General features: G+C 44.8%; 1 protein-coding gene across 1 annotated transcript in view; it reads left to right on the top strand.

Annotated features, from left to right (window-relative positions):
• The window catches only part of LOC119850936 (sodium channel protein type 5 subunit alpha-like), a 95,838-nt gene that overhangs the window by 63,997 nt on the left and 14,701 nt on the right, over positions 1 to 17,140 (top strand). The window lies entirely within an intron of this gene.

Below are 17,140 nucleotides of genomic sequence, written 5' to 3'. Positions count from 1 at the left end.
ATGGTTTTGTTTTCATTATGTTGCACAGCACCATAGTTAAGGTTACATTTAAGAGTTCGGTTTTAACAGAAGCTTTAACTACCTATTTTGTAAAAGTCTCATTGAAATGGCACCAAATGAAACATGGAATATAAACTATGAGCACAGTTTGACTTTTTTTGTGGTGGATTGATGAAAAATGAGTTGATATAGAGAGAATAATAAAAGTTTTAAACTCATCCCTTTTGGCAATTTTTCACTAGATTCTCTCACTTTTCTTTGTACTTTTAGCAAGAACTCTACTACAATCTGGGACCTTTCTTTTGCCTACATTGTTGCTCCTCATGTGCTGATCATTAAAATATCAGTTGCACATTAGGAGAGTTTGTCAATAGAGCATTTTATAACTTTTAAGTCATACTGGCAAATTTAAGCGCACTTGTCTATGTTTTAAACTTGGGTAGTTCAGTCTTTTGTAAATAGTTTTTTTGTCAATTGCTTTAGAGTAGGTCTTTTGTTACTATTTCAGTGTTAGTTTTAACATTTAGTTAGGTATTGGTACTGGATGATAAGCAGTTATGTTGGTTCCTAAATCTTCCAGTTTCAAAACATGCCATTCATATATTGTTGCTATACCAGCCACATGAAAGGTGTCTTTGCTATCTAGATAAGTGTCATATTCCTAGTAAATGTGCAATCTGCTGTTCTTTTGGCCAGTGGTTTCAAATGATCTGGGAGATTAAACTCGGGATATATCTCCTGGGCAGATCCATGAGACCTGATTCCGATCCTGGTCATTCGGACCAGTTTATTTCCAGTATTCCCTCAACAAGAAGTGCTTCTGTGGTTGTTAGAAAATCTTTGGCTGTGCTATTGTGGTTGTTAGAAGATCTTTGGCTGAAAAGAGCCACAGATTTCATTCTCCTGGTCCTTCAAGGAAAAAGAAGGCAAGATCACCTCAAGCTTCAAAAAGGACTTCAAGGCATAGAAAAGTGCCCTTAGAAGCCCTGAATCATACTACTAAGAGCTCAGGACTGTTAAAGAGAAAATCTTCTGATCGTTTTGAGGCTTCAGTACCACCTCTGAATGTTATGGTACCATCTACTGTACGTTCTCCATCAGGTGCATGTATTCAGTACCAAGGGTCCAGGTGCCATTTAAGGTCAAGGATGCTGCCTCCAGGTCTCTTTTCTCTGTAATACTGCATGTACTGATACATCTCCAGCTTTGGTACCAGTTATTTCAGGTCCTTCATTCACCATACCATCAGATTTAGTTGTATCTGATCATTCAAAATCACCTCCAGTGGCTTATGCTGAAAATCTACTATTGGTACTGTATATGGATGAATCATAAATACCATCTATTGAACTTCTAACTTTAGGGTCTGAAACTCACTTAATGAAGACTCTTCAAAATCCTTATTCAGAAGAATGTGTATTATTTTTATCAGCTTCTGAGGCAAGTTTGGAAGGATCTTCTTCTTCCTCACCTGCCTATTTCTCATCAGAGGTTCATTCTCAAACCAGACTGCAGCAGTCTTCTTGTAATTATTATGAACCTTGCCTTGCTTCTGGTTTCCTTCTCCTTGGGCAACTATGCAGTTTCCTAATGGACAAAGATGTAGCTGTATTGGTACCCTTGGATTCTTCATTAGAGCTATAGGACCCCAACTTCATCTAATTCAAGGCAAAGGTCACCATCACCTGAGCAGTCAGAGAGTGTCACCCTGATGAACAACCTCATACATCTCCTATGATACAGCAGTAGGTTTCCTCTGATACATTTCTCCAGGAACCAGAGACCCATCAAACCACGGAGAAAGAAGCATAGGTTCCAGTGGAAAAGAAACACAAACCCATCTGGTTCAAGTACACAACCAGCTTCATCATCAAAGTATCAGTTTTGAAGGGACAGTTAAGGGTTTGAAGCCTCCCCATTCTTTAGCCTGCCAGTTACAACAGTTTTCCCATCTCCCCATTCTGACACAAATGGGAGTGAATTATCACAGAAAAATGAGTTTTGGAGATTGTCAAATCCCCACTATTCAGGAACCCTTCTCATGAGCTCATACTAAGACTGGAAATAAACTAGTTCCTTTGCTTAGGAGTAACAGAGCCTGTCCCAGCTCTACACAGGGGAAGGGTTTCTACTCAAGTTACTTCCTCTTACCAAAGGAAAATGGCCGGTGGAGACTGATTTTAGATCTAAGACTCCTAAACAAATTTGTGAAGTGCTAAAAATTCAGGATGGTGACTCTGGCAGCAATAGACTGAGGGAATTGATTTTCAGCCCTTGACTTACAAGACACATATTTCCATACACCTTGCTCACAGACAATACTTGCATTTTGTGATAGGTCAGGATCACTTCCAATATCATATATTACCTTTTGGTCGAGAGGCAATTGTGGTATTGCCATACGTCAACAACCGGCTGTTCAAGGGTCAGTCTTACAGGGAAGTGCTGTTGATCTCCCAGAGGGCTCTCTCACTGTTCCTGAGGTTAGGCTTCCAGCCCAATGTCAGGAAGTCTGTGTTGACCCTTATTCAGAAAATACACTTAGTTGGGGCATCTTTGGATTCGCTGACTGCCTGGGCCTATCTTCCCATAATCTTAACAAACCTCGTTAGGACTATTCAAGTGAGCTTTCAGTCCTCAGTGAGGTTCTGTTTGCAGCTCCCTGGATTACATGGTGGCTTGCACTTTCATCACAGATCGTGCAAGATTACACCTTTGGTGTTTTCAAGGGGTGGCTCAGGACAGTGTATTTACCACACAGACACAGCTTAGCCAAACAAGTTTGTGTTCCATGCCAGATGAAAAATGCCCTAGACTGGTGGAAGGAGCACCACAATGTTGGGGTTGGCATTGCCTTTCTTCAGTCAGTGCTGATGGTCACCATAATGACAGATGCATCACTACTCAAATGTGGGAGGGAAACATCTCAGTGTTCATACAGTCCAGGGCAGATGATCTCCTCAGGAGACCAGTCTCCACAACCATCTGTTGGAACTAAGGGCAGTCAGAAATGTCTGTCTCCTCTTTCTTCCTCTGATCAGAGGGAAGTCAATCAAGATCTTGACAAAGTAGCCTGCATGTTTTATATCAACTGACAGGGTGACATGAGATCCCCTCTCTGTGTGTTGAAGCAATAAAGTTATAGAATTGGTGCATAGCCTATCGTATTCACATTTTGGCAATGTGCATTCCTGGAATACAAAACTCCATAGCTGATGTTCTCAACAGACACTTCTCCCAGGACTATGAATGGGAGCTGCACCCTTGGATCCTAGATGACATATTTTGAATGTGGGGACATCTGGAGGTGGATCTCTTTGTCTCAGCCACAAACAGGAAGTGTTGTCTGTTCGGCTCAATGGAGGGCCTAGGCCTTAAGTCTTTGGGAGATGACTTTCTTCTTCCTTGGACAAAGGGCTTGTGTTACACATTTCCCCCAACCCCTCTCATTCTAAAAGTGATGAAAAAGATCTGTCAGGACAAGGAGGTAATCATAATAATCCCTAATTGACTGAGACAAGCATGATATCCTTACCTGGCTTGATTGTTTCTTTGTCTGATGATCAATATTCCATGTTTCCCTCATCTTCTCTCTCAAGATGTGGGATAAGTGCTTCATCTCAACCTAAAGATTCTCCACCTCAGGGCATAGTTCCTCAGTGGTTCATGGGCATAGAGTCTACCTGTTCAGTAGAGGTACAGCAGGAAAGCACCTACCCATAGTACTTCAAAAGTGGAATAGATTTAGCTGTTGGTGTGAATACAGCAAATTGCACCGGAATCTTCCTCACTTTCACTTATCCTGGATTGCCTGCTACAACTGAAGAAAGAAAACAGGCTTAACAAGTAATTCTATTAAGATTCATCTAGCTGCAATATCAGTCTTCCATTCTCTAGTGGAAGGGTTCTCAGTATTCTCTCACCCCACAACTGTAAGGTTCATTAAAGGACTGGGGAACCTCATCCCTGAAGTAAAAGTCCCTGCTCCAGTCTGGTCTGCTCCATCTTAATCTAGTTCTCAGGGGTCTCACAGGGCCTCCTTTTTAACTTATGGTGACTTGCTCATTACTATACCTATCCATGAAGATGGCCTTTTTAATAGCCATTGCATTGGCATGAAGAATTAAGGAAATCAGGGCCTTAATGGCAGATGCTGTCTTTACAGTATTCTTCAAGGATAAAGTTTCCCTATGTCCACATTCCAAATTCCTTCCTAAAGTACCATCTGGGAATGAACGACAGGGGATGGATCATTTGATGATTTCCTGTTCTGTTCATTCCCTCTGAAGCACTTGGCATTAGCCATGTCAGAAGACAGGATATTGGGCTAGATGGACCTTTGGTCTGACCCAGTATGGCGATTCTTATGTTCTTATCTGAGTTTAATATGACCTAGACCATACATTTACCATTTTCCCCCAAAACCACATAACTCAGGTCAGGAAGCTTCTTTCCATACCTTAGATGTCAGAAGAGCACTGTCTTTCTGTCTTGATAGGATCAAACAATTTCAGAAGTCTCCTAGATGAGTAGTTCTTAACCAAGGGTGCAAGTACCCCTGGGATACTCGGATGTCTTCCTGAGATCTATTCATCTAGATATTTGCCAAGTTTTACAACAGGCTACATAAAAAAAGCACTAGCAAAGTCAGTACAAACTAAAATTTTATACAGATAATGACTTGTTTGTACTGCTCTATGTACTATACACTGAAATGTAAGTATAATATTTAGATTCCAATTGATTTATTTTATAATTATATGGTAAAAATTAGAACGTAAGCAATTTTTCAGTAATAGTGTGCTGTGACACTTTTGTATTTTATGTCTGAGTTTGTAAGCAAGTAGTTTTTAAGTGAGGTGAAACTTGGAGGTACACAAGACAAATCAGACTCCTGAAAGGGGTACAATAGTCTGGAAAAGTTGAGAGTCACTGTCCTAGACTATTTGTCTCCACTGAAGACAGAACTAAGGTTTTCACTGTTTCTACCCAAATACTATCAAGGTGGATTTTAGGATATATCATCGCTTGCTATGAGGTTGCCAATGCCTAGTCTCCTGCTTGGATTCTGGTCCACACTACCAGGTCAAAATCAACATCTATGGCTTACTTAAGAACGTTCCAGTATTAGAAATTTGCAAGACCACTACATGATCTTCAGTACATACTTTCTCCAAACACTATATCATGTCTCTAGATCTGATGTGGCAATGGGCAGCCCAATTCTTTCATCTGTACTAGACTTTGTTCCAAAGCTGCCTCTTCCTGGGGATACTGCTCGGAAATCACCTGAAGTGGAGTGTACATAGGGACATTACTCAAAGAAGAAGGAACCCTTCCTGTGCAGTAACTGTACTTCTTCAAGAAGTGCATCCCTATTGGGTGTCCAACTATCTGCCCTCCTTACCCTCTGCTTTGGAGTTTTCTTGGTGGGACTTCGTGGTAGAGAAGGAACACAGGGTGGTTCACCTATGCAGCTCTATATAGCCTCAGCATGGGCCACAAAGATGTGAAGGGCATAAGAATAGGTTGAATGGAAACTGCTAATGAAAATCTCCAGTTGAAGGTGCATGGGACTCTTGCACACCTGAAGTGGAGAACCCATAGGAACACACATCTTGAAGAACTACAGTTGCTGCACAGGGTGAATAAGCTTTCCTTATAGACTTGTGGATCTTTACACAAAGCATAGATATGATACTCAAAGTTCCCCATTGAGTTCTGATGTCCCGTCGTTAGTGGTTAAACCCTTCTGAGGTTTGCAAGGGCCTTCCGTTTGTATCTCTTCAACCAACTTTAATGAGGATAATGGATGCCTCCAAACTGGGTTGAGATGTGAACTTCCTACATCATCAGACTCAAGCATTATGGTCTCAGAAAGAGTCTCTTCTACATATAAACATGTTGGAAGTGTGAGCAATTCATCTGGCTTTTCTTTTCTTTTCTTTTCTTTTCTTTTCTTTTCTTTTCTTTTCTTTTCTTTTCTTTTCTTTTCTTTTCTTTTCTTTTCTTTTCTTTATCTGACCAGGACAAGGTTGTTCAAGTCATCATCAACAATACCACCACCATATTTTACGTAGAATCATAAAATAGAATCATAGAATCATAGGACTGGATGGGATCTCGAGAGATCCCCTGCATTCATAGCATGACTAAGTATTATCTAGACCATCCCTGACAGGTGTTTGTCTAACCTGCTATTAAAAATCTCCAATGGTGGAGATTCCACAGCCTTCCTGGGCAATTTGTTCCAGTGCTTAACCAACCTGACAGGAAGTTTTTCCTAATGTCCAACCTAAACCACCCTTGCTGCAATTTAAGCTTATTGCCTCTTGTCCTATCCTCAGAGTTCAAGGAGAACTATCTTTCTCCCTCCTTGTAAAAACCTTTTATATACTTGAAAACTATTATTATGTGCCCCCTCAATCTTCTCTTCTCCAGATTAAACAAACCCAGTGTTTTCAATCTTCCCTCGTAGGTCATGTTTTCTAGACCTTCAGTCATTTTTGTTGCTCTTCTCTGGACTTTCTCCAATTTGTCCACAACTTTCCTGAAATGTGGCCACCAAAATTGGATACAATACTCAAGTAGAGGCCTAATCAGCATGGCGTATAGTAGAAGAAATATTTTTTGTGTCTTGCTTACAACACTCCTACTAATACATCCCACATATTTGCCTTTTTTGCAACAGTATTACATAGTTGACTCATATTTGGCTTATGACCTACTGTGACCCCTAGATTACTTTCTGCAGTACTCCTTCCTAAGCCGTCATTTCCTATTTTGTATGTGTGCAACTGATTGTTCCTTCCTAAGTGGAGTACTTTGCATTTATCCTTATTGAATTCTATCCTATTTTCTTCACTCCATTTCTCCTGGTTGTCCAGATCATTTTGAATTTTAATCCTATCCTCCAAAACTCTTGCAACCCCTCCCAACTTGGCATTGTCCACAAACTTTAGCAGTGTACTCTCTATGCCATTATCTAAATAACTGATGAAGATATTGAACAGAACTAGACCCAGAACTGATTCCTGCGGCACCTCACTCAATATGCCCTTCCAGCTTGACTGTGAACTACTGATAACTACTCTCTGGGAATGGTTTTCCAGCCAGTTATGCACCCACCTTATAATAGCTCCATCTAGGTTGTATTTCCCTAGTTTGTTTATGAGAAGGTCATGTGAGGCTGTATCAAAAGCCTTACTCAAGTCAATATATACAACATCTACTGCTTCCCTCCTATCATTTCAATTTATATTCTGGTTATTTAACAGAATTTGGGTTGAATTTAGGGAGAAGCTGCTAACAGAAAGAAAGTTATGAGGTAAGAAATTTCTCATTCTATTGTACAGCTTCTCTCCTCATTCATTGGTAATTCATTCCTTATTACCCTGTCAAAGAAACATAAACAGACAAGGGAAACAAGGTCAGAACTCTTATGTCAAGAAGTGCATCTACTTTGGGAATGGTGTATACAATATCAGGTGTCCCTGAAAACAGTTCATCTACCAGGTCTTTTGAATGATCATACAGACCAGCTAAGCAGTTTTCATCAGACCATGACTGGTCTCTGAAGAGATCTGTGGCTCTTATGAATTCCAGAATTGAGGTCAGCCTCATGTGGATCTGCTTGCTACAAAAAGTGTCAGAGGTATTGCACAAAAGCAGGGATCAGTCCAGGCTCTATAGCTGACATGTTCATTATCTAATGATCTGTAGGCCTTCATTTTGCCTACCCTCCACAGACTCCAAGAACTTTAATGAAGTTTAATGAAAATTCCACTGATTCCAACACCTTTAATGAAGCTCAAGCAAGACTCAGCTTACATGATTCTCATTGCACCAGCATGGCCAGGACAGTACTGGTTTCTGGAACTGTTCAGATTGTCCATACTGTGGCAAATATCCGGCACTACTCTGATGGGTCCCACACTTTCTCTTTTTGTGGGAGGGGGTGCAGGGCACCGTTTCTCCCCCTGATCTGCGGTATCACCTGTACCATTAGTATCACAGAGAAGGGGAGTGGAGAGGGAGGGATCCAGGCCCACCCTCTACTCTGGGTTCCAGCCCAGGGGCCCTAGGGATAGCATCAAACACTTGAACGAGTGATTCTTTCCCCTGGCCTACTTCCCTCTCTGGCCCTTCAGCTTGTGGGGCTTCCTGCCCTCTCTTTGCTTGGGCCAGGTTTCTCCCAATCTCTTGTGTCTGTGGAGTCCCTCTGCTCTGCCCAAGCCAAGTTTCCCTTTACCTAGGGTCTTGGTCTTCTGGCCCACCACAGCACTTCTCCAAACTCTCCTCTGCTTCCCTCCAAATGGTTCTCCTTCAAACTGCTCTCTGCTCCAACACCAAACCACTCTGCTTCAACTCCTCCAAACTGCTCTCCTTCAAACAGCTCTCTGCTCCAACATCAACCCACTCTGCTTCTGCTCCTCCAACTGACCGATTGAAGTGGGGGGGGGGTTATCAGATGACTGGCTTCAGGTGCTCTAATTGGCTTCAGGTGCTCTATTTAATCTACAGCAACCTCTCTTCCCTCTACAGGGAATAAGGCTCTCATCATCCTGGGGCTTACATATCTCCCCTCTACAGCTTGCTCTCCAGCGATGGGTGGATTTTCATCAAATTCTCCAGCCTACAAGGGCCCTTATCGGGGAAGGTAAAAGGCCTGGCAAGCAGGCCGCCGCAGCCTACCGGCGGGTCTGTGGCTTCTGTGACTCCTTGCTCACCTATAGGATAGGTCATGGTTTACTGCGTGGCCCAATGGGGGCCGCAAGCATCCCTGCTGGCGAGGATCCCCCCCCCGCCCTCCTCATGGCATCTATCATCATCGCAACGTTGAACACCCGGGGCAGTAGGATGGGTCTCCGCAGGTCCCAGATGCTCTCCTTCCTTTGGGACAGGGGGTGTACTCTGTGGTTTTCCTGAAGGAGACCCATACGGATTCGGCCTCCAAAGACAACTGGCGGCTGGAATAGGGGGACAGGGTCTACTTTAGCCATCTCACAGTTCGTACAGCTGGAGTGGCGACCCTGTTCTCCCCCGACCTACGGCCCAAGGTGCTGGAGGTCACTGAGGCTATGCCAGGCCTCCTGCTGCACCTCCGGGTCCATACGGAGGGGCTCATGATCAACCTCATTAACGTCTATGCCCCAACATCGGGTCTGGAGTGGCTGTGTTTCTATCAGCAGGTGTCCGCCTTCCTCGGCATCTTGGATCCTCACGAGTGCCTGGTCCTGGGTGGGGACTTTAACACCACCCTTGAGGAGTGGGACCGCTCAAGGACTGAGCAGTGCCCGGCCGCTGTGGATGTCCTCCTGGAGATAGTCGAACACCACTCCCTGGTGGACATCTGGTGTGACCACCACCTGGACGACATCTCAACGTTCACCTTTGTCCGGGTGGAAGCCCATTGGTCTTGCCACTCTCAGTTGGACCACATCTATTTATCACATTTCCACCTTTCAGGGCCCCCTCCTCCAGCATCCAGCCAGCCCCGTTCTCTGATCATCATTTAGCCACCGTGACGACCTCTCTCTGCATGGAGAAGCCGGGGCCAGCCTATTGCCATTTCAACAACACCTTGTTGGAGGATGTGGGCTTTGTGGTGTCCTTCTGGGAGTTCTGGCTGGCCTGGTGAGGGCAGCGGCATGCCTTTCCCTCGGCATGGCAGTGGTGGGACCTGGGGAAGGTGCACACCCGGCTCTTCTGCCATGAGTACACCCGGGGCGCCAGCCGATGGAGGAATGCAGTGATAGAGCAATTGGAATGGGAGGTCTTAGAGCTGGAGAGGCATCTGGCTGCCAGCCCGAGGATCCATGCCGGGAGAAGCGGGAGGAGCTCCGGGCCCTCGAAGACCATCGGGCCCGGGGCGCCTTTGTTCAATCAAGCATCTGTCTCCCTCATTCTATGCCCTGGAGAAAAGGAGCGGGGCCAAGAAGCATGTCACCTGCCTTCTGGCAGAGGACAGCACCCCCCTCACAGATCTGGTGGAGATGTGCAGGAGGGCCAGGGCCTTCTATGAAAGCCTTTTCTCCCCGGATTCAACCAATCCTAACGCTTGCAGAGTGCTCTGGGACTAACTCCTTATAGTCAGTGCGGGCAACCAAGACCGGCTAGAGTTGCCTCTTACTCTGGCTGAGTTCTCGGAAGCCCTCTGCCACATGCCCACCAATAAATCTCTGGGCATGGACAGGCTGACCGTGGAGTTCTACTGCGTGTTCTGGGACATCCTTGGCCCAGACCTAGTCACTGTCTGAGTTGAATCTTTACAGAGCGGGGTCCTCCCTCTTTCGTGCAGGCGAGCCGTGCTCGCCTTATTGCCAAAGAAGGGGGACCTCTGCGTTTTATGAAATTGGCGTCCCGTCTCGTTCCTCAGCATGAACTACAAAGTTGTAGTGAAAGCCATCTCGCTGCAGCTAGGGTCTGTGCTGGCAAATGTGGCCCACCCAGACCAGACCTACACCGTCCTGGGCCGCACCATCTTTGACAACCTGTATCTGGTCCAAGACCTCTTGGAACTCGGGTGTAGGGACGGTCTGTCTTTCGCCCTATTGTCCTTGGATCAGGAGAAGGTGTTCGACAGGGTGGACCATGGGTATCTCCTGAGCACTCTGCGAGCGTTTGGCTTCGGATCGCAGTTTGTGGGTTTTCTCTGGGTGCTGTACGCCTCCGCAGAGTGTCTGGTCAGGCTCAACTAGACCCTGACCAAACTGGTCAGCTTTGGGCGAGGAGTACGGGAGGGGTGCCCCCCCTCAGGCCAGCTATATGCTCTGGCGATCGAGCCCTTCCTCTGTCTCTTCTGTAGGAGGTTGACGGGGTTGGTGTTGTGGGAGCTGGAGCTGTGGCTTGTCCTGTCAGCGTACACCGATGATGTGCTCCTCGTGGTCCAGGATCCGGGCGATTTGGTGCAGGTGGAGGCTTGCCGGCCACCTATTCAGCCGCCGCCTCCACCCGGGTCAACTGGGTCAAGAGCTCTGGCCTGGTGGTCGGGGACGGGTGGCAGGTGAGCTCCCTCCCACCCGTGCTTCAGGCCATCTGGTGAGCGCGGGTCTGCTACTCTATCTTGGCGTTTACCTTTCTGCTACACATCCATCTCTGCCGGAGAACTGGCACGATTTAGAGGGCGGGTGACAGAGCGGCTCCAGAAATGGACAGGACTACTCCGGTGCCTCTCCCTTCGAGGGAGAGCGCTGATGCTTAATCAACTAGTCCTGTCCATGCTCTGGTAACAGCTCAACACCCTGGTCTCAGCCCCAGGTTGTCTGGCCAACCTCTGCACATCGATTCTGGAGTTCTTCTGGTCAGGACTGCACTGGGTCTCTGCGGGGGATCTCCATCTACCCCTGGAGGAGGGAGGGCAGGGCCTGAAGTGTTTCCACACTCAGGTCCATGTCTTCCGCCTCCAGGCCCTGCAGAGGCTCCTGTATGGTGCAGGTAGTCCAGCATGGAGCATACTGGCACACGCCTTCCTGCGCCGCTTCCGAGGGCTCAGATACGACCGGCAGCTCCTTTATCTCCATCCGGGAGGTCTTCCGCGAGACCTTTCCCAGCTGCCGGTCTTCTACCAGGACCTCCTCCGGTCCTGGAAACAGTTCTCAGTGATCAGCCCGTGGCGGCCACCGAGGGGGAAGATCTCCTCGCAGAGCCCCTGCTACACAATCCCCAGCTCCATGTGCAGGTGGCGGAGTCCCCCTCGGTGCGCCAGAGGTTTGTCCTGGCAGAAGTCACAAGAGTTGGAGACCTCCTGGACTACGACCGGGGAGACTGGCTGGATCCCTGACGCTTGCTCAGCGCATGGGGCTCTCCAGGCCTTGTACTCCCCGGTGCATACTTCAGGAGGTGAGGAACGCTTTGCCGCTCGCTGCTCGGGTTTACCTTGACCGGGTCCTCCACGAGGGCACGCCCCCACCCACCCTCCACCCCAGGCCCTCTGGACCTTTTTATTGGGCCCTTACCCTGTGGACCCAACCGACCCCCCCGTCCCTTCACCATGAGCCGGCTGCACGATCTGCAGCCAGTCTCCTTCCAGACCGAGCCAATGAAACAACTATACACACTCGTGCTCCACACCCTTCGCGTCCTCAGCCTCGCGTCCCACCCCAACACAAAGTGGTGGGACCTCCTGCCACCTCTAGAGGGTGAGGAGCCCCGGTGGGCCAGCCTATACTCCACTTTGGTCCCAAGGCCCACCACGGATATCAGTTGGTGGCTCCTTCGTGGGGCCATGAGCATGGACATGTACTTGGCATGGTTCACCCCTATCCCAGACATCTGCCCCTTTTGCGGCGTGAGGGAAACCCTGGCACACATTTACTTGGGGTGCGCCAGGTTGCAGCCCCTATTCCGGCTCCTCACAGATATTTTGTTACATTTTTGGTTGTACTTTTCTCCTCACCTCCTTATATTTGCACTCCCTATCCGTGGCCCCACAAACCCTAACCTCCTCCTGGCCCTGGCTAAAGTGGCCATCTATAAAACCAGGGTGAGGAGATTGGCCGATGGAGTTTCCTGTGACTGTGGGGTCCATTTCTGATCCTCTGTCCATTCACGTATCTGGGCAGAGTTCCTCTGGGTGGCGTCCACTGACTCCCTTGATGCCTTCGAGGAGCAGTGGGTGCTGTCCAGGGTTCTCTCCTCGCTGTCCCCGTCCGGTTTCCCTTCGTTCTCGCACTCCAGTCCCTGTTATTTCATTAGTTGTCCCTCGTATTTTTTTTGGCTTCCAGGTCCTGTGGATCCCCCTCTTAGGCTGGGATCCCGCCCACTTCCTGGATCCCAATAGGATCACCCTCCTGCTGCCCTCTGGCCATGCTGTAACACAATACATTCACCAATCACCCTTCCTCTACTTCCCAACTTGATATCCCAGAGCAAAGAGAAAATTCTTTGTCCGGACATGTCATTGCTACATCTGAAGAGCAACTGTTACAGAACAGGTTAATAACCATTTTTTTCCTGTCTATTATTCTACTATAATAATTAAACTCTGCTTTATCCTTTCCCCCTACTTCTGGGATTCACTGCTTGCTACTTCCCATTAGCAATGAATGAGGAGAGAAGCTGTACAACAGAATGAGAAATTTCTTACCTCATAATTTTCTTTCTGTTAGCAGCTTTTCTCCAAATTCAACCCAAATTCTGTTAAATTACCAGAATATAAATTGAAGTCTTTCTCTGAAGGGAGACTTAGGCGTATATTGTGTTCAGGCTAATTTCATACATTATATAAAGTTATCTTAATGATAATAATCAATTCCTGGAGTGTTTCCACAGCTGTGGAAGAACTCTTCTGATGGCCTGGGGTGAAGGGTGGAGCTTAGTCCTGGAGCCTCCAGCAACAACACTGGACTGCCTCCAAATTCCCTGGGGGTATTAAGCCATTAATAATGAATTTGGAGAGAAACAGCTAATAGAAAGAAATTTTGTACCTGACAGTTTTTTCAATCCTTGTCACAAATTCAATGTAGGTTTCTATGAACTAAAAGTTATTACAATTTATTGAGTGTTCAGAGGCCCATGATATAAATTGGTTGCCTCACTCCAGTTTCTAAAGGATAACTGTATAAATTCAGAAAACAAAGCACCACCAGCACATTTGGAACCCTTTCCTCAAAATTTGCCATAGATTGGCTTTGGTTTAGACTAATCTTTAATGAAAACTGGACAATCCCCTCTGTTGCCACCCCCTGATAGCAATTGCTTTCCAAGCGTGAGACATATTTGTTGGGCACTGTGAGAAAATTTATGCTGCAATTAACGATTACATATATATATATATATATAATTCTGTTGATAGAGTACATTGGTCTATGGGGCTATCAGTCCTGACCTTTTCGCTAGCACTTAATTCACTAATTAATAATCATAATTAATAATGAAATAAATTTTGCCTTCACTCACAGTATGATATTGTACACACTAGTGACAGAAAAAGCCTCTGAGGATTCAGCTTACTTCCCAAATTCAAACTTTGCCCCCTGCTTCTCGTATGTTGACCTAACTAATGCAATCCATGCACTCAGCACATTCAGATTACATTGCTATAACTCACATGAGCTGAGACTAGGTGTGAAGGCCATACTACACTGATTTAGAGTAGCTCAGGATTTGGTTCTTCTCATGGCCTTCACAATTATCTATTGCAAATATGTAAAATCACTTTTTCATGCTGCCTTTGTAGACCAACATAAAAGAAACTGAGAAATGCAATATTAGTAGCTTAGAAGAAAATGAAAATGCTGTGCTCTGGTGGAGAATAAGAATAGGTGTTTCCACAATCAGATTCAAAACTAGATAAATTTTCATTTTTGTGTATCCGTATCACTTTATCTCAGACTCAGAATGTAAGAGAAAAAGAGTAAAGGCTTGTGTCGCAAAGATCCTAATTTTGCATGCATGAAAGAATTGAGAAGCAAACACATTCAAATATAGACTCAATTCAGTAGACAGACTGTTAGATCATTATATATGAGTATTAATGTGAGTTATTGACACCTAGTAGTAGATTTGAAAGGAAAAGATAGTAATATAGTGGGGAAACAATTACTACTTGTGATTTACAGTGGGTGTAAATGCATTTTAAATGTCTTTTCTGTTGTTTGATATACATTGTATTTTATGTGGTAATTAGAATTTGAATCCTGGATAACTGGTCCAAATCTTCCCTCAAATTAAACTGTGTGCAACCCCTATTGAATTCCATGGGAGCTGCACAGATGTAGCTGAGGCAGATTTGTGACTAACATATCTACTGCTTTCCTCTATTCTGTTAAGCATTATCCCAAATCATCACCTATGTGGAAACCCTGCATAGGGAATTTGCCACAGTTCCTCCTGTGGAAGAAGCAGGGATCAGTCTCAGGTCTTGGAAGATCCAATAACAGTAATGTCTGTAGGCAAGGGGGTCCGGTGCCTTTAGATGGATTCTGAGGCTTCTTTCTTCCCGTCCCAGCCAGCTGGCAGCCCAACATCAGTGGGAGAGACTTTCACAAGATAAGGGGAAAGGAAGGAAAAAATGTTGCAGAAGTGGCATTCCACATACTATTCCCTGTATATGGCAAGTAAGGTGTATATAGTAAGCCGTACTCTCTGTATATTACAAATCAGATGTAATATCCTTGTGGTCTATTGACCACAGAGAAAAATTGATATGAGGGATGGTCAACTATCTGAACTGTCTATGGAGAATATGAAGTAAGTAGAAAAGGAGTACTTGTGGCACCTTAGAGACTAACAAATTTATTAGAGCATAAGCTTTCGTGAGCTACAGCTCACTTCATCGGATGCATTTGGTGGAAAAAACAGAGCTCTGTTTTTGCGAATACAGACTAACACGGCTGCTACTCTGAAACCTATGAAGTAAGTGTTGCTGTGTTTGATCATAGAATCATAGGACTGCAAGAGACCTCAAGAGGTCTTCTAGTCCAGTCCCCTGCACTCAAGGCAGGACCAAGCATTACCTAGACCATCCCTGACAGGGGTCTGTCTGACCTGCACTTAAAAATCGGCAATGACGGAGATTCCACAGCCTCCCTCGGCAATTTATTCCAGTGCTTAACCACTCTGACAGTTAGGAAGTTTTTCCTAATGTCCAGCCTATACTGCCTTTGCTGTAATTTAAGTCTATAGTCTTCTTATCCTATCCTCGGAGGTTACTGAGAAAATTTTTTCTCTCTCTTTGTAAAAACCTCTTATATATTTGAAAACTGTTATCAAGTCCTCCTTCAGACTTCTCTTCTCTAGACTAAACAAACCCTGTGTTTTAAATCTTCCCTCATAGGTCATGTTTTCTAGACCTTTAATAGTTTTTATTGCTCTTCTCTGGACTTTCTCCAATTTGTCCACATCTTTTCTGAAATGTGTTGCCCAGAAATGGACAATACTCCAGTTGAGGCTTAATCTGCGCAGAGTGGAAGAATTACTTCTTGTGTCTTGATTACAGTACTCTTGCTAATACATCCCAGAATGATGTTTGCTTTTTTTGCAACAGTATTACAGTTGTAACCCATTATGACTCCCAGATCCCTTTTTGCAGTACTCCTTCCTAGACAGTCTTTTCCCATTTTGCATATGTGCAACTGATTGTTTTTTCCTAAGTGGAGTACTTCACATTTATTGAATTTGAATTATTGAATTTCATCCTATTTACTTCAGACCATTTTTCCAGGTTGTCCAGATCATTTTGAATTTTAATCCTATCCTCCAAAGCACTTGCAACCTCTCTCAGCTTGGTTTTATCTGCAAACTTTATGAGTACTCTCTATGACATTATCTAAATAATTGATTAAGATATTGAACTGACCCAGATCCAGAACTGATCCCTGTGGGACCTCACTTGATATGCCCTTCCAGCTTGACTGTGAACCTCTGATAACTATTCTCTGTGTTCCAACCAGTTATGCCCTCATCTTATAATAGCTCCATCTAGGTTGTATTTCCCTAATGTATAAAGAGGAAGTGAATTGAAAAGTGATCTACAATTAGACTGTAGGCTACTTGTGGTTAATAGTTGTTTGGTTCATGGTGCTTTGTAGCCCATACTGGAAATTATATGAAGTAGGACAAGTAGATGTAAGATGGTTTCTGAGTGGGGATATGGGGTAGAATTAAGATTGTTGAACCGTAATTACATATTTCGTCCCTGTTTTTATAATCACCATGTTCTAAAAATGTTGTTTTGAATTAAGATATTTAATTACAACTTTAACACAATCTTAAAGATTTTGTCTGGGAAATTCCTTAGTTTCTACAGAAGTTATATAGAACTTAAAAGTTCTTCCCCCCCATGTCATTGGAGCATTTCACCCCAGCAAATGCAAACTTGAATAGTACAATATTTGAGGTTTCTTTCCATTTTTCCTGATGTGATGAAAGGTGTCTGAAACCTGTAAAGAAACAAATATAAGAAAAACTTGCCTGGGTTTGGAATGTATTATGAATCTTAAATGTGCTCACCCAAATATAGAGTAAGTTTCATACTACACCTGTAGTCAGTTTAAGACACTCTCCTACTCCTCCCAAAGAAGTCCAGCCTCCCACTTTATCTTTAGATATTTCTTGGGTGTAACACCCAGTGGCCTGCATGACCCCTCTCTTGCAAAATGTCACCTATGGGAAGCCAGCTCATCCTGTTGGCTGTGAC

The sequence above is a fragment of the Dermochelys coriacea genome, chromosome 2, assembly GCF_009764565.3.
Source record: "Dermochelys coriacea isolate rDerCor1 chromosome 2, rDerCor1.pri.v4, whole genome shotgun sequence".
Lineage (NCBI taxonomy): Eukaryota > Metazoa > Chordata > Testudines > Dermochelyidae > Dermochelys > Dermochelys coriacea.
Note: the sequence above shows the minus strand (reverse complement) of the source record. Positions and strands in the feature narration are given on the sequence as shown.